Source organism: Mugil cephalus, chromosome 23 (genome assembly GCF_022458985.1).
Source record: "Mugil cephalus isolate CIBA_MC_2020 chromosome 23, CIBA_Mcephalus_1.1, whole genome shotgun sequence".
Taxonomy (NCBI): domain Eukaryota; kingdom Metazoa; phylum Chordata; class Actinopteri; order Mugiliformes; family Mugilidae; genus Mugil; species Mugil cephalus.
The window spans coordinates 10,615,749-10,640,390 of record NC_061792.1 but is presented as its reverse complement, the minus strand read 5'-3'; the positions used below and the strand labels follow the sequence as shown (position 1 = coordinate 10,640,390).

Here is a 24,642-nt window from a genome sequence, read left to right as displayed (position 1 = left end):
GCGTTTAACGGTTGTTTTAGAGCAGCGTAGAAAAAAAAACGGATTCTCGACGTGTGTGACATTAACCGGCGCTCGCTGCAGTTTGTCAATATTGGACGCTGGAAAACGTCGCATCAGTTCAGAGTGTAGAGACAACTGCCAATACCCGCTGGCAATCGAGGCACAATAGGAGACGTTTCCAGCGCGAGTGAGGATGTTACAGCAGAAACAAGATGCGTCCGAGTAGACACACATCGACCGGCCTTCCCATGATTGCAGGGATCATGTCCGGACGTTACCACCTCAAAATGTTGCAATCATATCTGCAACAACAGCGCAATCAAGCTGATGAGCATTTTGTTTTGTCGTGGTAGGTGTGTAGCTGGAGGAATGACGGTTCATTCCTAAATAGTCTGAGGCTGAATCACAAGAACTTTATGTTTAAAAAGAAAAAAAAACATCTGGCTCAATTAATCTCGCAGTATAATGTGTGACTAAAATATTATCAGCAACTTTTAAAATATGTTGGCAGTCAGGCTAATCCCCAGCCCATACCCAACTAAAAACAAGACTCTGCTTTAAAAACGTGTGGGCTTCTCTGATGCTTAAAAATGTTCAAGAGACTGAAGTTGGGAGGCAGCCGCTTCTTGCTGTGACAGGTTGACGCTTGTGAACTAACAGCTGTCTGTCAGCGCTAGTGACTGACTTCCACACACGAGCCAACACCGCAGTATTTTATTTAGGCTCATAAACTCCAGTCTGCTGTGGCCGGATTGCGCCCCTCAAACCCTGGAGTCGTGTATTCTGGACTGACGCGGTGCACAAGCCAAATTCGTTGAGCATTTGAGCAGGTGCTGGCTTTGAATAACGCAGTAGAACAACAACACACTGAAGGCGTAGTCGTGATGTACAACATTTCTGCCTGCGGGAAAATCCAGACTCATTACGAACGGCTGCACTAAAACAAATTCCCTGCCTAATTCCGATTAGCTTCATCTCAAAGCCGTTTCTTGTGAAAATGGTGAAATTGATGTGGACACTAGAACGTCTTTTTGTGCCGCTGTAACAACCTTTGCTCTGGATTTTTATAACCTGGCTGCAGGGATTTGCCTCCATTCAGCCACAAGAGTGTCAGGGCATCGGTAGGCGACGCGAGGGGAGGGGGGGGGCAGCAGCCCTGATGTTGTGCGATAAGTCCTGGCTTACAGTCTGCTTTCCGGTTTATCCCTAAAGGTGGTGGGTGGGCTTGAGGTCAGGGCTTTGTTGAGGCCTGTCAAGTTCTTCGGCACAAAACGATTTCTTCCGTCGGTCCAGGTTCACACAGAAAGTTCCTGACACAAAGTTTAAAGAACAGACATTTAAAGACGTGGATGATAAAAACAAAATCTGCAGAAGTAGAAAGAACATCTCATTTTAAAAGATGCCTTTTTGCAGATGATGGCATGTTTTATTGAAATATTCATCGGTAGAACTGGACGTAGTGCTACCTCACTGCATTAAGGCATGTTGTCCCAAAGTTAAAAGAAAAGCATGCTGGGTAAATTGGCGTGTAAATTGTCAGCAGGTTTGAGTGCGGTTGTAGTTATTGGCAACCTTTCCAGCTTTCTCTCGCCCTGATGGCGGCTGAAATAGTCTCCAGCCTCCCAGGATGCATATTGATGGATGTTGCACCCCGTTATTGGCTGCATCCAAACAGTTTTACGATGATTTAAGCACCAGTCTGGAGCAACTCGGTGCACTGGTGTTGCTGTTAATCGTGGGAAACGTTCGTTTTCTTTACTCTGAGAGCCAGCAGCCACTCATCAGAACATCCGACCAACATGTGATGAACCTTACTCTGAGTCTGAAAGAGGTTCTTCCCTGAAATCCATTATAGATGATTAAACATCAGTGTGACAGTGGGTCTGGGGTGGAAGACACACTTGCATTTACCACCCCCACCCCCACCCCCCGTGTTAACCGCTCTGCTTGCATCAAATCACCGTACAAACAGAGAGTGGAGAGGGGGGAGCCATTCACACTCGAGTGCCCTTGGATTTGCTCACGTTATGCGTGAGATAAAGTGTTAATGTTCGCGTCAGTATTATTTGGCCTCCCTCTGTATTGCCCCCCCGTCAGCCTTCACTCTCGTGAACACATGTTCAATTTTCATCCCACCTGGAGGAATGGGATGCGTTTCCCGGGTGGTATTTTGACACGCCGCTTGCAGCTGACAGCTTCGGGATAATCACTTCGAGGCTCCCGTGAAAATTCCTAATAAGCCATTCGCCGAATGTCAATCCGGCTTTACCTGGGTGAGGTGCGACTGTATGAATTCCCATCCTTTCAATCCCCCCCTCAACCCCGCTCCCTCCTTCCTGCCTTCCTTCTCCTTGTCCTTCTCTTTTCTCCTGCTCACTTCGCTCACTGATGTGACAGCTGTTGTTCTTAATTTTCTCCCTGGCTATTTCCGGGGGGCTCCATCTGGTGCTGCTGAGATTGAGTGGCTCTCGCGCAGACATCAAATACTTGGGGAAGAACACACCTGGGCAGGAATAAGCTCATATCTCTGCTGGTGCACATGGACGCTGAAAATACTCCTTCTGCGTTGTTAATGCAATAAGCAGAAATAATTTTTGCTTTCTTCTTCTGTATTCAGCTCCATCTTTTCTTTTTCTTTCTTTTCTTGAATATGTAAGGAACAAATGGCTGTTGTTGCAGAGTGCATACTCCTCTGCAATTTACCTGCACGCTCTAAAGTTTTAAAGGGCCCTCACCTCTCATGGACGTAATAGGCTGAGAGCAGCTCAGAGTGGGCTTGATGGTAGGTATTGACTCATGTAGGTGCTTCTAAAAGTAGCCAATTATTGCAGTAAGACTGGAAGGCATGCCCCCCCCTCCTATTTCTCCCCTGCACATACTGAAGCATGTTGTATTTTCTCTTCAGAGGTAGCGAGAGAAGAAAGGCGCGCCAATTACAGCCAGTGATTTTTCTATTTGGGCTCTTTGAAGAATAAGAGCGTTCTCGTATTTCTTTTCCGCCGTGTTTTTGTTAATGTTGGGCCGTGGGCCGTTTGGTTTTTTTGTCCTCTTCCCAGAACAGATTATGCCAGCCTCGGAATAACTGTTTGTTCTTGCTTTGCAAAGTACTAACAGAGCTGTCCTCCTTCCACCCCGCCGCAGACTTTTATTTTTTTTTTCTTTCTTCTGTATGTTGTGAATCTTTAATCTCAGAGGGGTTAACGACGCCTCTAATCCTATTGATCCGGATAACTGATCCCTCCTAATCCTGTATCATGAAAGTTGAACATTGTGATGTGCCGCGCCGTACGGTGGAGCCGCTAGCCACGGCTTTATACATCCTAAGCCAGCGCCACGAGCTGGCTGTTCATCTCAAAGCCGCTTCACAGGCGGAAAATGTCCAGGGACCATACCTCACCTAAAAAAAAAAAAAAAAAAAAAAAAAAAAGGAGACACTCTTTATGAATCCGTTATTTGGTTTTTTTTTTGTTTTTTTAAGTGTGAAGGGTGGTGTTATTGTGGACTCGGCAGACAGAGAACAGAAGACGAGAGCATTTTCAGATGAGCCTGGGGGAATGAGTCAGCCTGACTTCTATCGCTTCCTGCTCTACCTCTCACTTTCTCACCTTGTGTTGTGGGTTCTTACTCTGTGTCCGTCTTGAGACTTGTGACACTTCCACATTATTTCTAGGTTTCCCATTGTGCGTATGCCTTTGCTTTTGTGCAGCTCTTGTGTGTGATCATGTTCTAGGGTGGTAGCCTCAGCCGCGTTTTGGCGAATTATTGCCTTAATCCGACTTTAACTGGACAACTTAAGTGCACGTAAACGCGTAAGTCCGACTAAAATCAGAGTTCTCCTTTTCCGATTAAGAAACCCAGATAATGTGATTGGAAATTGATTTTCACCGGCATATATACGCCTTAATCAGACTTTAACTGGACACAGAGCTGGTGGAAGAACAACCTGAGGGATAGCGCCATCTTATCTGCGGCAGAAGTAGCGCACATATTAAAAAAAGATTTTAAAAAAAAGTTATACTATTATCCATCTTGTTGTAGTTTGTTCATGCTGCATGAACGACTCTTGTTTAGTATATGACGTAATAGATCAACCATTAAGGGGGTCACATATCGCCCCCTAGCGTGGTGGAGGTGAAGGACATGTTCCTGTCCTTTGCATGTGAACTGGGACAAGGACCACATTCAGAAAGTTGAATCACGCATGCATATCTTGATTAAGCAGTGAATTAAGCTATGAAGTAATGTCGGATCTTTGAAATCAAGATTGTAACTTAAAGTAACTTAACTGGAACGTGTCATGGCTTCCAGGGAATTTAATGGACATGAATACACCTAGCCTTTCCTGAACACCGATAAGGAGGCTAATCTCTACATCGCTTCTTTTTGTCTTGACCATCTTTCATCTTCGTCTCCACTCCCACCTACTCGTCCGTTCCTCTGGCCCTCTACCAGGTACAGCTGTGCGACAGTGCCCTTCCACGGCCAACGCTCCTCCACGCCAGCTAATGACACTTAGAGGCATCCCACGGCGGACGTCGCCATGGCTGCCAGGCTGAGTGTCGTCTGAATCAGCGGTTAAAAGTCCCACTTTGGCAGCGCTGTCGGCGGGCAGGGGTAGAGTGGAGGCGACATCAGCGACTTCGGATGACACCGCTCCGGCTGCCTCTGCCTCCCACGCTCTGTCGCTATCGCCGAGTGAGAGTGAGAGGGAGGGAGACTTGGGAGATAAACCGGTTATACTTGGCAGCGCCGTCAAAATAGTCATGAATGGAGGAGAGAAAAAAAAAAATCCAATTGCCATCTCAGCCTTCACCTTGTCTGGAAAACCTTTTTAAACTCTGAAATGATTTACTTTGCAAACCTTTCACAGCCGAAAATGTTTATTCATATTCATTTGTGCGGCTTTAACTGTGAGTAGCAGTCACTGTCGAAGCCGCGTTAAACCTAAGATGCAGGATTCATTGTTTTCAGGTTGCACATGTGAAAATATGAAGTGGCTCCTGGTGGGCTGCAGAGTACAAATTCACACAATGCGCACGCTGCTCGACTGCTAAGTGCTACCATGTTGCTATAATAGTAGCTTTTATCACTGAAATGGCTACAATAATCAAGCCTGGCCTGCTTTTTTTTTACCTTTTATACACAAAATCCCTCTTTGAATCGACGTCATCCACTTATTTCTTTTTCACCGTCGCCACAGACAAAGTGCCTCTTCAAATGTTAGAATGGCGGCTCTGTGCTCGAAATTGCTAGCGAGCGTTCGTTCGGCTCCCGTTGAACGACTCGGCTTCAGCCTCCGGTGCAGTTCACTAATGCTGTGACATTTATTATCAGGTCAGATCTCGATCCATCGTTGTCTGTCCATCCGTCTGGAGGGGAGGGGGGGGGGGGACAAAAAGCAATTTAGGCTCGCCTCGAGTTTGTTAGTCACAACCAACTTTTTTTGCACACGTTTGAAGGCTTGAACTCGCGGTGCCTCTGCTCGCAAGAGAAGCAATAACTTCGGGAATGGGAGTGAACAAATCCCTTTCATGTAGAGTGCAAGCTGTTCTCGCCGCTCTGAGGGTTCCTAAGGCAACCATCGGCGGCTTCCTTTTGTCTGGCAAGGTGTGAGTCATGGCCGGCCAGCTTTTTTCAACACTGTTTAGAGAATGGATTTAGAACTAAATAACAAAGGGGGTAATAGACGTTTAATTTGCTTCCCGATATCCGCCGCTGAAGTTATGTCGCGCCTGCGTCGACTGCTCAGTCATTTGGGAGGCTTCGCAGACCTCCTGAATCAATCATTTATTTCCAATTAATTTGTAAACATTTCAGTTTTGGAACCTTTTCACTCGGTTATAAAAGAGTGTTTCACAAAACTGAGGTTGTTACCAGAGATTTGTGGTATTTCCACGAGCCTCCCTTCAACTTTACCTCCGGCTGGTGCATCATTTATGAAAGCCACTTACGTTATGTTGAACTCCTTTAGAGAGTCGTAAAGCTGCCGGAGCAAAACCTCAGTCAGTGGTGCAGAAACTAGAGCTGGATACTTCTGCTGGTCTTCATATTAGATTCCTTTAGAGATATGAAGCATTTTTACTTTTTTTTTCACGAAACTAATACTGCCATTGGTTCTGCAGATGGTATTTCCACAATATTCTACCTGTAGTTCATACATCTAGCAAATTTGTGCAGCACTTTTAATATCCAATCAGCTTAAGTCCTGACAGTGAACTCAGGCTGCATTTTTGCTCCATAACCTGGTCCAGCTCACGTTTTTTTACACTGCACTCTCCTTTTAGCTTCCTCTCGGGATGCTGCACACATCTACATGCAAACTGCTGCAGGTGCGGCCATGCCCAGCTTCAGAGCACCTCTGCGTGATCTGCCAGAAAGTGGTATGAATCTCCAGGTCCCCGCGGTTTCTCTCCGACCCGTGGCGGCTATGTCTCATTCGGAACACTTTGTCCTTACTCGCAACATTAACCTCTACCCGGTCCAACCCAACGGCGACAATGGATCTAATCAACTCGCAAGCTTTGTCAACTCCCAACGTCTCTCTCATCCGAGGCCGGCGACAAAAAGAAATTAGCGCCTCCCGCGCGAGGAGGCTGCGAATTTGATTGAATGCGTAACGGCACGAGGGAGCGTAGCGGGGCTCGGCTCATTGCGCCGTTGAGGCATGGCCCGGTCGCCGGCATCCCTTCGCGGGATGATGACACACTCCGGGTTGGAGAGATGACTCAAATCAAAGACGGGCGGCGCAAGTCCGGGCGTTCATCTGAAGCGAAAGGCTGCGTCGTGATCCGCGGATTGATCATAAACAAGTGGCTCATTGTGCACGGTGTAAATAACGAGGCGCAATCACAGACTCGGCTGTGATTGAAGCGCCTCCCTCTGACTTTGAATTGATTGGCGATTTCACCACAGACTGTTTAATAAATAAGCTGTTATGCACATCGGGTGTGAGAACCGGATCAATGCTGCAGGATGGAGTGGGGTACATATTGTTTTTCCCTCTCACGTGATGAACGGAGGGAGAATCCTACCCTCCTGCTCTGCTCCAGCTCCTAAGCTAGGACTACACTTTGGGTGGCGGCGAGGTCCTTCAGGGACTCGAGTCGTCTCCGTGAAGCAATCGGCGCGAGGATGAAAGAGCCTGGAGACTCAGTCGGGTTGGGATGAGGGAGCGGAGCGGACAGACGGAGCCTTCAGAACTCTTGACAGCTCCCCGGCAGAGAGGAGAAAGAAAGATAGAAAGGAGGAGGAGCAGAGGCACCTCGCCGAGATCAAAGGTGCACTCATCAAGGGCTTGTCTCTCCTTCCCTTTGACAGAGGCAAAGAGGTGGGGAAGAGGGGGCGGCTTCAGTGAAAAGTCAGAGATGCCGTGGAGCTATAACAAAACCAAAGAGGACAGAGCAATCCTTTTACTTGAAGGAATATATCTCCATATATTCCTCTTACCGACTAGGCTCATCATGCTCTGTCTACAGCCGAGCATCATTTACTCTCCATGCACTCTCCCTGAAGCCTGTATGCATTTGTAATGTAACAGAAGTTGCTGCGTATGTCTTGGCTGAAAGCTTTCGCTAGTGTGGGAGTCATGGAGGAGTTCAATAATGATGCATTGTGGAGAGTCAGCCAGCTACAATGGAGACAGACTCTCTGCAGGCTAGTGTGCTTTGATGGACGAGGTGGAAATGGAAGATATGTACATGGTAAAATTATAAAAAATTTGTTTAAAAACAGTTAAATTATACCGATTTAAAAGTGAATGAGATGTTTCTGAGATGTTCTGAGGAGTTCTTACCTTTGGGACTCTCAGATGTGTGATATTGGTTCATTTTCTTGAATAAAGAAATACGCAAGTTTAATATTTTTTCTTCGTTTATTTGATTGGGTTCACTTTGTCCAATCTCAAGACAGTTTTGATGCAATTTTTTTTCAAAAATGTAGATATTTCTGCTTCTGAAGGGTGGGAAAGAAACTTTTAAGCAGAACTTTAAACCATAGATCTTTAACAGGGGGTCCACAAAGGCAAATTTTGGTTGATTGGACATTTTTTATATATTTTTTTTTATTTTCCCCACTAAATTTAAATTTCTTTAAATGCGTATTAACATGAATCCATATTTTAGTAAAGGGAGGAGGGATCATTTAATATTAAATAAAAAATGATAATAATGATGTATATTGATAGATGACACTAATAGTTTGATATAGAACACGTATGGTAGGTAGTTTCTCCATCACTTTGGGGTCCTTGGCCTGAAAAACGTTGAAGACGCCTGCTTTAAATACAAAATATGGCATTTTCTGTAAATTAGGTCTTTTTACTACCAAGGCATTTTTGAGCAATACATTTATACAGTTGTGCTGCAGCTTAATTTAAGGGTTAGGGTTAATCTGAACCCCTACCAGTTAATCTGCTTTGTGTCTCACAGACTTTAGGGACTGTCTCTTCTACTAATTGTTGCCATTTAAGCATTAAATGGAGAAGGAATCACTCCATCTTTTTTGCCTCATTTATTGTTTGTTGTGGCTGTTTCGCCAAATTGCACGTTCATCTTTCCCACTGCACATCTCTGTCCATCCATCCATCCATTCGTCCATCCATCCATCCATCCATCCATCCATTCATCCATCATGCCATTTGGATCTAAAAATCCACTAATTGGTCTAATTTGTGGGTTGTAGGATTTCGCTAAAAGCCTGAAAAGCGTGTCTTTCTGCTTTATTACCAGACATTATACTCTTAATTTACACTGATGAGCCTCGGCTGGACGGGGAGGAGGCGAGGGGGGGGGGGGTCGGCGTACTTAATTTGTTTGCTTGTTCATGTGTCACGTACGACAAGCGTTTCAGACTTCACTAGTTTCGTTGTTGACAAAACCTCAGGATAAGATGCTTGTCACGGCCGCACCCGTTTTTTTTTTTTCCCAGGTATGACTCCTCCTGTTGCATGGTGGGAAGGGTCGGGAGCACTTAGCGGCTCAAAGCCAATGTGTGCACTACAATGAAGATGACATACTTCCATGCTCAAGAATGCCTGGAGAGCTCCTCACTCATTAAACATGATCATTATGAACTAAGAGGTTACGGAGGCAATCTGGGGAGATATGACCTATTTCTTCCTCCTCGCCGCCGCTTCTCCAGCCGAGGAGTGGAGAGGGAAGAGGAAGAAGTAGCTGCAGCTTGATTCATGAGGGCGCCATATTCTTGATTTACTATGCATCAACAGATTGAAAAATGTACACGGGGAGCGCGAAAAAATGGATGTGTATTGAATAGTGCGGATGGATGTCGAGCCCTGGACGTCTCCTGCGTACGAATCTCCGTTTGTTTAGGCCGCGGGTAGAAAGTAAAGAAGAGAAAAATGTTTCCTCAACCTTACGTCTTCTACCTTCTCTCACCAGCTCTGGACTCTTTTTATGATCTGACCGAGAATGTACCTGTGTAAGTAAAGTAACTGCTTTGTGATTCAATGCCTTTTCTACAACTTCCTCTGTCTCTCAATAACAAGTTGGCCTTTCACAGTCATGAGCTGACATTTGCCTCCGATGACGACGGCTAAGAGCTGCAGAGAGACCGAAATCTTAAGCAACTTAATTGACAGGGTCTGAGATTCTTACGGGACTCTTAATTAGGCCTTTAATAACCCATTGCATTGAAAAGGTCAACCAATTACGAATATAGTTATGCTAAAACACCTAGACGGGCCTCACATCAAGACAAGTGCTCGCGCTCGGCGCGTGTGTGTGTGCAGTCTGCTTCAGGTGTATAATTAGAGTAATCAAGATCTAGGCCGTTTCCAATTAGATCTGGGTCATTTCCATTAGAACTAAAGTCACAAGCGTTTCTCGATGCCCCATTCATTACACGACGCTCTTAAAGGAACGAGTGCGCTCTCTTAACGCGAAGGCGCAGTCAGATTAGTTGTTGATTGCCTGAGGAGAAGCCAAACTTTTGTCGGGTTCGGTCGCACTCTGACGCCAAACCTGGAATCTAGACCATGAACATGGTTTGATGCAACACACGCGGTTGTAGCAATTTTCTGCTTGGATTTGAGGGTGTTTGAGGTGTTGTGCACTGGCTTTTGGATGCACGGCTAAGGTGCTAAACACAAGCTGCGACGTTACTTTGTGTAACTTGCACAAAATATGACATTATTAATCTCGCCAGCAGCTAGCAGCGCTAAAACCTTGAGCCAACTGCACCCAGTGGTGTTAGAAACCCAACCACCGTGACGACAATGGGAAAACCAAATGTATATCGTAGCAGAGGAAACAGGGCTGTATTTGGATCTGCTTCAAATATAATGCACCAAAAAAGAAAAGCTTGAATATAGAATACTTAGAGGAGCCGTCTGGGAGGTGCGCATCAGGAGACTCCTCGAGGCGAAGAGTCCAGCTTAACTGAGGTAATATTTTGGTTTAGTTTCAGAACTTGCACAGACCGTTGAGTTTAGATCGTGAAACCCTAATTATGTGGGGTTTGAGATGGTGTTCTGCATTCCTTGGCTGTAACCAGTGGTTATTTGAGTTACTGTTGCCTTTCTATCATCCAACCAGTCTTATTTTCTCTTTTTCGGACCATGTGTGTGAAAATCCCAGTAGATCATCAGTATGTGAAATACTCAGACCAACAACAATACCACATCCAAAGTCACTTAAATCCCCTTTCTTCTCCATTCTGATGCTCGGTTTGAACTTTAACAAGTTGTCTCAATCACTTCCACATGTATTGAATTGCAGCTAACAAGCGATTGAACAGGTGTACCTAATAAAGTGGCAAGTGAGTGTACGTCCTTCCAGCTGCAAGTTATTCAAAAGCCTCAACACAGAAGGCACGACGTTTGTGTTTAGCTGGCAGTAGTTCATATATATATATCTATGGAGTGTAGCTGTGGTTCAACACTCTCTGAATGCGCTGTGCGGCCTGGATATGTGGCAGAATTTCAATTCCGACTGAATCCAGTGAGCAGGGAAGTGAAATGTGACCTTGAATTTCATATCCCCCTGGCATGGTGAATACGCTCAACAGCGGTTGCGGTTCGAGCCGGAGCTCGAGGTGTCTACGGAGCGTGAGGCACCTGCAAAATGATTGAAATAACTTTCAAAAAAAAAAAAAAGAGAGAATCAAATGTCATATCCATATCTGCAGTCTGTCATCTGAGACTGACGCCGCTGACAGCGAGTCTTCAGGACGTCTCCGAGCCGAACGTTAATTATCTCTCGCACACCGGTGGGAAGCCTTGGATCTGACTCTATCCCTTCCTGCCTTTTTCACACCGCAAAAAGACGGCGTTTGAGTTGCGACGACGACGCCTCCTCGGTTAGCTGCACTGATCAGTTACCGTCGCTAAGATGTGAAGACGAGAAGTCGAAGCGCGGCGGTGACAAAACTATCTATTACGCATGAGGTCCTTAGAGAAACCGATCCATGAACACCCTAATGAAATCATTACACTATTTTCTCTGTTGTGTTCGAGTAATTTCTCCTAAGCCATATTCATTTTCTTTTGAAGGGCTTTATAGCTCTGAATCATGTCCCTCAGTAATCACCACGGCTCCATTAAGACGGCCTGAAATTTGATTGGCATCTCCTCCTGAAAGGTCAGAGGAGCCCTGCAGTACTAGCGGATTTGTGGATTCAAGCCTTTATCTCACAAAGAAAGTCTAATATAATGAGTTCGCCCTCGCCAACCTGGAATAGTGATACCCAGACGTAATTTATATTAGAACTTTTAACCAAAATGTGTATTACGTTCTTTACACAGGAGGCAGGAAACGGGACGGAGAGACCAGGCTGACTGGATTTATCTGAGCTCAGTGTTGAAGGTGTTGAATTTTTGAAGACGATTCGGTTTTTTAATTGTCGTCTGGTAGTCGGAGTCGGGGTCACTGGCATCTCCTGGGCTTCTCTGCCTTTTAATTTTGCACCTTTGTCACAGTTTGACAAATCGGACGGCGTCCCCATCACCTAATTAGCAAATATTAGTTTCATTTGTTGTGTCATTTGTTCGACAGTTTGAACTTTCCTGCTCGTGTCTCTCCACACAAACAGAAAGGTAATCTTAATGACTTCTGTTGTGTTGAAAATAAAGTGACCATCCAGGAGAGGCCTCCAAATTAAAAGGCTTTTAATTATGTTATCCAGCATCAACTTGGCAAAGAATTAAAAAGGAAATTCAGTTGAGTTTACCCTCCAGGAGGCCCTCGCTTTAATTGCACACTGAAACAATATCAATTACACACAAAAAGCCATTCATCGGCCTCTTAAGGTGCTTCCTCTCCGAGCTCTGGCGGATGAACAGCTCGAGTGGTGCATTCAGGTGCGCGTCGCCAAATCTACCCGTTTGCCGCCGAGTCCCGACTCCCAAAAGGGAAGAGCGATACCGAGTCTAATGAGAGATGGCAGCGCGAACTAAAGGTGCATTTGCTTTCTCTTCAGTTGTTCCTCGCCGTTGAATAATTAAGACCTATCGTCGTTTTCTCCGCCACCCGCTGTAATGGCGGCAATAATTCATATTATGCTGATTAGCGCAATGACAAGGCGCAATGTTTGCCAGCATTGAAAAAAAAAAAAATGATGCTAATGGGGAGAAGAGGAGGCACGATTCAGCGGTGACGTAAGGAATCTCGAATTAGCTCCTGTAGTAACCACCAGGGCATGTTTGCAACGCACTAATATGGACTATAAGGATTTTTCCGCATCTGAATACTAAGCCAATTTGCGATGTGATTGCTCATCATCTGTGGGCGAGCATGCACGCTGTTACACATGTGTTATTTATTTTTTCTTTTCTTTTTTTTTGCCTCCGAGAGCCATTTGGCTGCGTGAGCAGCTTGTTAATGGAGGCGTGTGATTACTCCGGGAGCCGAGCTGACAGCCTCGGTGTATCTGAGCTCCGATCAGGTAACTGACTCCTCGCCACAGCTGAGACGTGCCACTCAAGTCCGAGGGCAGGAAGTTCTTCCCAATTACCCGACGCTCGCTGCTCCCAGGCTGTTAGCGGCGGCGGTGACAGGGCTCCGTCCTGAGTTTGACGTGGAGTTTCCTCCTCTCGCCCGTCTCTTAACCCGGATGGCAGAGTGATAGTCACGCCATCATGGCCTGTATTTTCGTTCGCCTCTCGCTCCTGTTCATCACCTTGACACTGAATGACTGAATTAAGTGAGAGGAAATGTATGTGACCAATGAATGAGTCGGGTATGGGGAAATTCAAACCTAACACCTCTGAGTTTATAACAATTTTTAACACCTTGTGCTTTATTTTCTGCTGTTTAAATGGAAAAATAAGAAGAATAATCACCAGTAGTGACCGTATATTAGAGAGTCTGGTCAACTCAAATCATGGCGCCATGTTTGATACATTGGAGGGAAGATTCTACAGTGTAACCCTATTGGGCGGATGTTGAAATAAATGTCTTATTTTCACCATTAACAGGCCTATAAATGTGGTTGAAAACATTTTTCAATACATAAAAGGCCCTCACTTAAATATCCCAGCGTCTACTTACTTTAAATATCTTATATGAGCCTGTAAAACGCTTTGTAGCCGAATCGCCTCATCAGTCACGGAGCTGTGTTTGCCTTCTCCTCAGTCTCCGTGTTCATCCATCACCGTTAAAAGTTTGAAATTACTTAGTTATCTAGTGTTATCAAGTATTTTGTCCACAAAAGTCCTTAAAGTACATGCACACGTGGGTTTCACAGTATATATGATGCTAGCTGCTAGTTATCTAGCCTTTAGTCTAGATAACTAGCTAGCATAAGGCTAGTATAAGGCTAGCATAAGAACAAACTTGTTGTGTTTTTTAGATCAAGGTTCACATTAATTTTGACTTTATAACTTTATTTTTCCTATATAAAAAATTAACAAACATCAAAGGGAGACATTTCCTCTAGTGCCCCCTGCAGGACAATGTTTTCTTGCATCTATTCTGTGTCAATTTGTGAGGATAATTTACTTTTAGTGACCTAGAACGTTGACACTTGTGGTTTAGAGTTACATTTATGGGTGAAATTTCACACAAACGAACATGCTAGCACTTGATCATGAACAATACTTGACCAGGTAAATGTGTTTCCTCTGTAATATTGGCAGAAAAAGTAGAACACGGATTGTTATTGTCCTTGTTGGATATTGTTACCCCGCCGTCTATTTTTAAATGCAAACAGTAGTGGGCACATTTGAATCGGCGGGTGGCCTCGTGCAGCACCCAGGGAGCTGATTGGGGGGTTAGGTGTTTTGCTCAAGGGCACTTCAGCTGTGAGGGGAGCGCATTGTTTGTGAAATCACATTTATTTATTTATGCGGTTATCCAACACATCCAGTCGCACGCAGGTCGCAAACGCACGAGTCTCAACCTCAGTTTAGTTTTTATCGTAACATCTAAAAGACTCGTTGATTGCGACACATTTTTTTTTTTTTTTGTTGGAGTATCTGAATTAGTTTTGTTATCTGAGTTCAGCGCCCTCCTCAAGGTAAGAGAAAAGCCTGATGGTGTTTTTGAGCCTCATCCCGCGTGGGCGCCGCGTCTGCCTCGGAAGCTTATTAATCAAGTGAAAAACCCAATTTGATACGAGAGAATTTCATTTGACCTTTTCTGGGGCGTAAGTGGGTCTTGAATGATAAGTTCTCTTGAAAGAGCATACATCAATAGATCCATCCGCCTCCTCCCTGCCTGTTTGTTGCCACGGTTAGGAGATAGCGGCGGTGGCGGCGGCGGCGCTGGCTGCAGCATACTGATGAGCCATCCAGCTGATTACACTTAAAACCCGCGTCGAGACGCATTTAAGCTGAAACGCAGTTCACATGAAGTAAAAGCCACACGTGTGTGTGTGTTCGGATTCATTGTTTTACCTCCTGACAGAATGGGTTCAGCTTTTAAGTAAATAAAGATTCATTTATTCAAGAGGTTCTCGGGTTCCCTGCTATTCTCAATAAAACATGTTTATTTGAGCGGATTTAAAAGTCCTGAAGACGCACATGCTTCCTGCCTCTTCTTTCTTTCTTTTCTCGAAGTCCTCCTGACCTGCCTCCGTCTTATTTTTCCCCCTTATTTTCTCTTGCAGGGATGGTATGAAGAGCCCATATTGCGTTGGACGAGAGCCAGCTGTGTCAGGTACGGCATGCTGCACTGACCTCAGCTTCCTGTCTGTTTGTCAAATCGCTGCTCATTCAGGGGTGAAGCCTATTTCTGGTTTTTAAAAAGGCTCCTCATAATAGGTAGACGCAGCAGCTGTGTATTTTTTTATTTTTTTATTTTTTTTCTTGCTGGATGAAAGCCAGAAGAGGCTGACAAACGGAAAACAGGAGCCTTGAATAAAAGTCATTGTTGCCTCTGAGGTCTGCCACGTGAATCTGGCAGTTTAATGGAGCGGAGGCTTTATCGCACTTACATGCGTTTAAGCCTCCTGTGTTCTCTTTGTCTTCAAAGGGAATTACTAAATTAATTTATGAAGAGGTGTGCAAGGCATCCTGGTGCTTCATCTGCTCCTTTCTCAAGTCTCATACTATTGAGCCAGGCTATAATCACTGTGTATTATACATATGGTGTTGCTTAGTGCTGAAAGTTATTACTAGTGCTTATAAAAAGTGTCTTTTATTAGATTTTTCCCCTTTTATTACTTGGAAAAAAATTACTCATAGTATTAAAAAAATTACACAAAAACTCCTCGTTACTCTCAAAGTGAACACAGATTTCTACAAAGTAATAATAATTAATTAAAAATATATTAATTAGTCATAAGGCCCTCCTTCTATATTCCCTTTGTGCGGTCACTCCGCGTTCCTTCCATCTCTTAATAATGGATTCAGATTAACTCCGGGATGTGTTCAGTGACTTTGAATTTCAATAACCGTTGGCGAGATTTGCTTGAAAAGTTCTTTTTGTGTTCGTGGTGTAATTTGTGGCCGCGAATACCCATTAACCTGCGACCGGACCTCCGCTGCAGATGCGTTCGCTGCCCCTCTGGGGATTTTCACTTCTCTCGCCGTGAGTGTGAATGAAATCAAATTACGTCGGTTCGGTTTATAACTGTAATAAAAGGGGAAAACATCCGATTTTTAAAGGCGCTGTGTTTGTGTGGCTGGAGAAAAGCTTTTTCATGTTTGCACGCTCATATTTAAGATGTTAAACGTTTGCTGATGCTGAAATGTGTGTGGATGACCCCTCCAACGAAAAGGGCTGATGTTCACCGTCCTCAACAGTCGAGCTACACCAGCTAAAACTTCAAGCTGTTTGCTGCATCTGTGTGTGCGTGGGCGAACATGAAGTCATGAGCATGTGCTGAGTGTTTTTAAGTGAGAAACGCTTTGGTTTGTTGAAGTTTTAGAGACGTCTCCGGAGCGTCGAGGGTCGGCTGCCTGAATGTTGTTATACTGATGTCATTTATTGAACTGCTCAGCTGTTTGTGTGCTGGTTTGTTGGAGTTTGCTCGTCCAAAGTGAAGTTGAAGGGGAAGAAGCTGACGAGACGTTGATCTGTAATGATGCATTTAAGTTGAGTGTTCACCTCAGGAATCTGTGATCTTTGCACTCACTGTCAGTTCTTACCTTTTAATATGTTAATCAGTTCATATTCTAAGGCTGCAAACGATTATTTCATTCAATCTAATTATCGGCTCATTATATTTTTTGGATTAGTCTGTTATTCTATCAGCTGTTTTTCAATTAATTATGTTCTGGTGAGTCAATCGCTCACTTAATTAAACTGTAAATAGAAAAACAGACCGTAGTCAATAAACTTGGAAACTTTTATTAAAACATAATTGTGACACATTTCAAACTTGTGCCACTAAATGTCACTACCCTTTTTATTTTATTTATTTTTATTTATTTACTACAGTCATTAATTGGCAAACATAGTGTTATGTTTGATTTAAGTGAATGTATCTGTATTCTCCTGTAGAGGGTCACCTGAAGGTTTCATCTGTGGTTTTTATACATTTTTATTATTTATGTTTCCAGCACGGCCACCATTCTGTTGCACATGTTTGTTTGAGTTCACTTCTCAAAAACAGCTGATATGGACACAACGCTGGAATTAACTGACTGAGCAGGTTCAATTTTTAGACTTTTATTTGTCCCAGAAGGGAGATTTGTTTCCACTTGACTGTACATATATTCAACTTAACTGAAGATTGGACAAGAAAAGTGCTCAGATCAACTTATGACACTGGAATTTTTGCAAATGTTTGACTTCCTTGTCCTTTTTTTTTTTGGAGTTTTGATCTATTGGGCTGATTACTGCCCTATGCAGGATATATACATATATATATATTTATAATGACAAGTATCTCTCAAATGTCAGCTGCTTTATTTCATGGATTTTCTTCAAATTTTAAACTTTAACGTTGGATTTTCCCAATGAATGTTGCGACGCATCAACGTATTTGTCCCGAATCTAACCCTGACTCTAACATCTCCCCCGATGCAACGGCTTGTAAATGAACAACGGCGTCTTTCAAACACCTTTCCCTCGGGCTGTTTTGATCAAAAACTGTAATTTTTCCAGCTCTCACGCCGAGTTAACCCCGATGACATCAGCACGACTTTGGAAATTTTCCTCTAAGCAGCATGACTGCTTTGACGAGCTCAGCGGGCGCAATGGTGCCAGATCATGTAAATGGGTGCAACATGAATTAGGGGTGCACTCTTGACATTTATTGCATCGCGTACGACAGAAAACACACATCTACACAGAGCTGAGAGAAAATAAACCTAAATAAGACGTCTCAGCCCAGCCTCGATTCTGCCTCCTGCTTCCCAGCGCCGTGCCAACAGCCCGCAGAGACGTAAACGGTTAGCATACATATGTCAGATGTTCCATGCAAGCTAAAGTTCAAATCTCCTACATGTGCGCGCTTCCTCTGCGCCACAGGCAGGGACGCCGTGGAAAGGTCACCTCTCAACTTGAGACCAAGAAGGATATTGCCAGCGCTGTTTTCAGCCGAGGTTTAGTGGCTGCAGCTTACTCCCACTCACCTAATCACCGCTCAGCATGCCAAATTAATACATGAATCATGTTACTAATCTGCATATAGTTTGCATATTCTGGCCTTGAAGAGTGTTTTAACGTGATGTCATGTTTTAATTGCTGTGGCTCTCAGCTAGACATATTACATTTCCGCGTGTATTATTATATCCTAAGCTCAAATCGCACTCGAAATTCCCGTTTTGAAACCTCCTCTTACAACGAATTCACCTCCACGGTACTCAGATGACGTGTATGGCTGCTAACGCCCAAACTATTTGATTGGCCTGGCAGATCTTTGTTGGGGGATCATCATTTCCCAACGGAGAGACTCCACACCAAACAGAGATTTGTGGTTGGTTAAAGTCGGTCTTCTTCTAGGCTAATAACCGAACAGAAATACTGGAAAATGTGTCAGCGAGGATCCAACCGGTCTTCAAATCTGTGTCTAATCACTTTGTGCAGAGGGCTGGCTGGAAAGTGGCTCTGTAAAACATGAATGAATGGGTGATTTGTGCTGAGTCTGGTTGTGAAAGGCACTAAATGTGATGATGATGATGATGATGGTGATGATGATGGGCCGTGGGGAGGAACAGTCTGTATGTCGGAGCCTTCTCTGAACTGCTTCCCGTACTTTCCCAGCCCAGGACTTGGGCTGCATCTGTGAATCTTCACAGAGACCTAAAAGGATGTCGCAGCACCTCGAGGTAATTTTCTTGACAAGTCAGAGTGTTTCTCTTATTTGCATATCGAAATAGAAAAGCAAATTTCTTGAAGTTTTCTTGAAGTAGTTGGGATTACGCCGTGACGGCTACTTAAAGGTCCCATATTACGCATTTTTTCAACAATTTCATATACGTATCACAGATCAAACATCATTGTTTTCAAAGTGTTTTACCCCAAATTCAGCTTTGGTCCTGAATTACAGCCACTCAAAATGTCGCTCTAGTGAGCTCCACTGAGAACAGGCTGTTTCTGCGTCTGCGTACCTTTAAATGCTAATGAGCTGTGTCTGGCCACGCCCACTCCACGCCAGTTTGAACCAGAATCTGACCCAGAAAGAAGGTTTTCTGAATAGTTAGTTAAAAATATGTTAATTGGTATGTGTTGTTACAGTTACTAGCATGCAGCTAACGCTAGCTCCCGCTAACTGTAAGGGTAATTGTTACGGTTCATTGTTGCTCGTACCTTTGCCACATGTGTTTGTGAGGAGAAAAATTTTAGAGGTAATTTTAGAGGGCGGGCTCATCTGTCCAGGGGGGCGGGTCAAAGGCAGTGGTTATTTCCCCACATGACATCAAGAAGGGAAAAATGTCAGATCTGCTTGTTTGAGCACACATTCGCTAAAAAGTGGAGCAAGTCAGAAAACCTTTACAAAGTGAGTTTTGCATAATGTGGGACCTTTAAAAAGTAAAGCCAAAGAATGTAGAGCTCCCCCTTGTGGTTGGCTGTAGTATAGATCAGAAGTTCCACCTCCTCTTAACTAACACTAAAGTACACGTCAAATAATTTTCTTTCCAGAATAGTTTCTATTATTTTAGGTAGTTAGTGTAATGGAATTTTGATGCGCCAAAAACAGGAAGTGACCTCGTGATGATTGACAGTTGCCATTGGCAACCGGTACATGAAGCAGTCGCACAGGACCATTACTAGGAAAAAGTCTTTGTAACTGGTGGATGGAGCCAGCGTCAATTAGTCTGATGGGAGGAGGTGGAGACGCCATTTTTGATTTTGTACCGTACTGTACTGATCTCTCATTTAGACCAAAGTTGATAAATTTCATTAACAGATTGATTCATCGCTCCGGTCCAAGTGCTAGTCTACCACCCCGGTGACAGACTAATTGAACGGTACATGCAGGAGAACCAGCTGCAGGCACTATTTGCATAACTTCATCATAATTTATCAAAAGACACCTCAGCAGACGCTCCATCATGCCGCGGGACCAATTTCTCCATCCTTCTCTCTATGAATGCATTACTTGGCCGACTCATACATCTCCCACCGTCCACCCACCCCCCGCCCACCGGTCGCCCTTGTGCGGAGCGGTTTGTCACGCACGGTTTCGTAAACGGCAGTCAGTCGCGGTGAGAGATTGGTCCGGGCCCGGCCACCAATGGCAGCGAGGTAGCGGGGATCACAAAGCTTATTAAATGCGTCCACAAAGAAGCGTCTGTGATAAACGTCGGGGGGGTTGTAACTCATTAGTCAATTTCGCCAATCGATCGGCGTTGAATTATCGCGGGTCATTAGGGATGTAAACCTTTAAATGCTGGCCTCGGGGGGTGGTGGGGAGTACATTTTGTCGCAGTGGGAGGTGGAGGCCTGATGAAGAGGGATGGAGGCGTGTGCGGAGGGGGGGGGGGGGCGCCTCCCTTTTAGACCGTCGGCGTAAATTGCAACATTCGTCGTCGTAAAACGCCTCTTATTTTAATCTGCGCGAACAAGAGCATCTTCTGTGGTTACATTAAATGAGCTGCACTTGAACGGCTCGCTGATTTACACACAGTCAAAAGGCAAGACACACACACACACACACACATACAGATGGACCGCACAATTTAAAAGCAATGATAAAACTATTACGGCTTTATTGTACTTGACTCGCACGCTGACTGGCATTGTTTGGCATTATTCCATTCCAAGGGGTCTATTTGTGATTATGGCACGGGAACAACAATAAGGCCGCTTAAAGTGTCTTCAGATCAATGAAGCGAGTCTTTTATAAGCTCTCCAAACATCACAGTGGGAAAGGGCAATCTCAGAAGATTATCCTTGTCAGATTAAATGAAAGTGTGGTGGGGTTTCAATCGGCGAGCGCCGAGGGGCTTACGATTGGAACAATAACGTCTGGTGTCTCTGAAAAGAGAAGGTTTTGTTTTTTTGTTTTTTCTCTGGCCACGTCTGAGGGTATTTACAATGTGAGCATGGGGTTTCAAATAAACGCTCTGCAGGACGCAAGGGTTATTTAGTTTTTTGTTTTTTTGGCTGACATGTGAGTCACTGCAGGCTCACCTCTCCGTGTCCGTTCATACACAAGATTTACCAGCTGGGATCCACTAAGCCGGGGTCGAGGAGTAAAGGCCACTCAGGCTCTCAATCAGCTGTTGCTGACGGGTGGACCGGGACAGCTCTGATGGCGTCAGCTGGAACACCAGTCAGTCTGTGGACTGCATTACCGATCAGCCACAACATTAAAACCGCTGACGGGAGTAGTAAATAACGTCGACCCGGCCTCTAAATTCACCAAAGTCATCAAGTATCCGAGGGATGATCCATAGAGGACCCCCCCTCCCAGAAGGTCCATGGTCAGTACCTGTTTTAATCAGGCTGTTTTAATATCTGCTCATCTCACTGTGAGCAGGTCAAACAAATCAAAACCGCCGCTCACAGGTATCGATGAGACCAATCGATGAGTCTGTATTTACCCTCGGTGTGTGTGCGCAGACGTGACGCGTATCCCCGAAATCCCTCGAAGCCTTATCACTTCGAGGCGGATGCACCTTCTGATTTCTCCTGGAGGTCGACCCACAGTCACCGGTGTATCTAATGTCTGCAAGCGGAGCAGAAATAGAGTCGAGCCTTTTATCCAACGCTATGTGCAGCGTTTTAGCACTGTTTTGTTTTTTTTGGCAAGCGGTGATGCACGTCCACTCGAGCGGAGAGAGAGCTCTGCTTTCCTGGCCACTTGGAGCATCTCTAGATAAATGAGAGTTGCTTTTTACTCGTATCTTGCTTTTCTGATGATTTAAAGTTGTGGCATAAGTAGTCAGAAGCTCGGAGCACGTATTCCCATCTTTAAAAGCAATCATTGGGTCATTCAGAGGCCTCATACAGTATTAATTAATTAATTTTTGCCAAAGTAGCTACTTTATTATAATGACTGAGATCCCATCAACTTTACATTAACCTAAATAATTCAGTCATGTTCTACCGTATTCACCTAGACCAAGATTTGGGTTTTTTTAAAACGTCTTAAGCGTAATTTAGTGAATCCAGGAGGAACCCCGGGTCCAGAGGCGTCTCCCCTCCTCCCCCCCGCTCCTCCGCCGCTTGTCTGATTGCCATTAAATTGCTTATTGATCGTCTCGCTCCTCGGAGGATGACGCCTAATGATTCATTTGATCACCTGATCTTTCCTCTAACACCGCTTCTTTCCAGTCAGATTTTAAACAACAAACGCGTCGTCTCGGGGCGACAGTCGCTCCCTGGCGGATGAACCCGAATGCTTTTAGCGATTTCTCTAACGATTTTAATACTTAAGTCGCCCTAGGAGGGAAAACAATTATTTTATCCTCCAGACCTAATAACCTGCTCTTGACGAACTGAGGTCGGTAATGGGCTCATCAACAGTTTGCTGGTGTTGTTTCCTGGGTTTAAACGAAGATAAAAATGTTTGAGTTCGACCGCTGACGACAACGCATCAGGATGAAAGTGCTCGAAAATGGAAAATGTTGGAGCAAAGCTGCCTTCAGTGAACAGCCGATGCATTTTTCATTCTCCCCTCCTTTTTTTTTTTTTTTTATTATTTATTTTTTTCGCGTATGGTAAGTCTACTTCGCCGACAACCACCTTCACCATTTACCCCCCGCTTCTCTTCCACTCCCCACACATTCCCATTTCCTGGAGGTGTGTTTTCTCCGCGCACACAGAGCGCGCCGCGTCTCTTTGAACAGCCGATGTTTGATGTCAGAAATGAGCCGGGCAGCCTGGACTGGGAGGCTTCCTCCTCAGCCCCAAATCCTCTAGTCTTTTGTGCATTCAATGAGAGATTGCCTGCTCTTAACCATGCACGACTTTGATAAAGCTAAACTCTGTGTAGATGAATAGGCGCTCCCTCCGCACACTGACAGCGCACTTCATAAAGGGGGGCTTTTATGCACCGCGGCGCCTCTGCTCCGGTGTGGGGGAATGGACCCTGGCACAATGGTGTGTTGATGCCGCATAAAATTAGAACCAGGTTCAAAAGGCTGCGTTTTCAAGGCCCATATATCAAGTCAGCCTTTGTCAACCGGGTCATTTTTCATTTTTTTTTCCCTGTGTATTTTGAGAGAAATGGGGAAGAGAGGATGTAAATAGAGTGTAGGCCGGGAAAAAAAATTACTGTGAAAGATGAAGAAAAAAAAAACATTTCTCTGAGAATATTTTCTTGCTTCAACTGATCAGAACAGGCAGCGGCGGCGTAAACTTTCGCGAGTTTTGCCCAAAACCGCCTCTCTGGACGCGAGCGCTCAGCCACACAGGTTTATTCTCCGCTGCCGTCCGTGGGTGTGCGGGCTTTGTAGCTGTCTCTGGTGGCTCCAAGTGGGCTGCACAGCATACTAAGTACTTTGTGTCGGTGGTATGTTATGTAAAAGTAATTCTAGGACTAATTTCAGTTTATAGGGGCGCAGCGGTGGGCCGCTTTGAACCGCACTCTCTCTCAGCTTAAGTGACACTTTCTGAGGCAGCGATTTAAATAGAAACTGGAAGCAGATGCAGACGGAGAAGAAACTCAACTTAGGCTGATGATAGTTTGTGTTTTCTGTGCTGGTTAATTATATATAAATGTCCAGTTTATAGTTAAATTCGAACATGTGTGTTTAAGTCGTGATGTGATGCAAACTGCGTCGCACTGAATGTGAGCTAAGCATTGAATATTGACTTGCTTTGAGGAATTCTCCTGCCTCAAAATAAATAAATAAATAAATGAAAAGCACACAGCTGAGGCTGTCACAAGCTGCACCGCTATCCACCTGTTTTCATGCACAACTTCAAGAACTTTAATTGGAAATGCTGAAAGCGAAATACAAACAGACTCGGCATATAAATGATTCCACCGCAGAGGCTGGAGCTCTCGGTCGTCTGCTCTCGTCTTCTGCAGCGGTTTAGTGGCTGTGGACCGGAGCCACCAGGTGTTTACTGCGATGAACCTGCTCCTGAGGGGCCGTTCAGAGTGTTTGGGGAAAAAAAGTTTTCAGTGATAGAACCGCGAGGAACCGGTTTAAAAGAACTCGTGGCCTTTTTTACGATCCGGTCGCTGCTGCTGTTTCAGCACCACGGACAGCTCCACGTGTCCTGTGTACATCGTGACATTGAGAGAAATGGTTTATATTTATTGATAAAAGCAGGCGCGAACCTTAAATAGATTTTCTTTTTCTGGCCTACTGTTTTATTTATTTATTTATTTATTATTTTTTTTGTCTTTATGAATGAATGAAGCAACACTCTGCTTACACAAGAGACTCCCTGCTGAGCAGGCAGCATTTAACCCATTGGGGGATCATACTACCAAAGGAATTAAGTCAGATGTGTCCCACACCAATGTGACCTTGATGAAACAAGATCATATAATCATTTAATTTATGACACAGTGTTGGACTTTGCAGTGTTGTTGAGTGAATGCTGTAAAACAGTGATGCACTCGATGCCTGAATCTATGATCCGAGGTTTGTGTTGACTATAACCGGCTCCTGACAGATGCATAGGTGCTTAATTCACCTGAGGATAAAATTACTTTCTCTAGTTATTGTCCCTCCTTGCTGTGGTAAAAAGAGGACACAACATATTATTCATACCTGGATATTGTTCCGTGCTGCAGTTTTCTGTGTGTACCTGCACAAGGCCGTTATTTTCTGTTTGCGAGCAGCTACAATAGAGAGGAGTTCAAGGACTCGGCAAGGGCTCAAGTCCCTGG

The 24,642-nt window shown here is 44.6% G+C and overlaps 1 protein-coding gene across 11 annotated transcripts in view; it reads left to right on the top strand.

The window, feature by feature from the left end:
• The window catches only part of LOC125000808 (beta-1,3-galactosyltransferase 1-like), a 101,613-nt gene that overhangs the window by 26,803 nt on the left and 50,168 nt on the right, over positions 1 to 24,642 (top strand). For 9 of the 11 annotated variants that reach the window (XR_007111390.1, XR_007111389.1, XR_007111388.1 and 6 more), the window contains exon 3: positions 15,064 to 15,113. The exons of 1 other annotated variant lie outside the window; for it this stretch is intronic. The gene's annotated coding sequence lies outside the window, so the exon portion shown is untranslated. Of the gene's footprint in view, positions 1 to 4,452; positions 5,138 to 15,063; positions 15,114 to 24,642 lie in introns of those variants that run through there. One more of the 11 variants, XR_007111394.1, reaches the window with a different exon arrangement.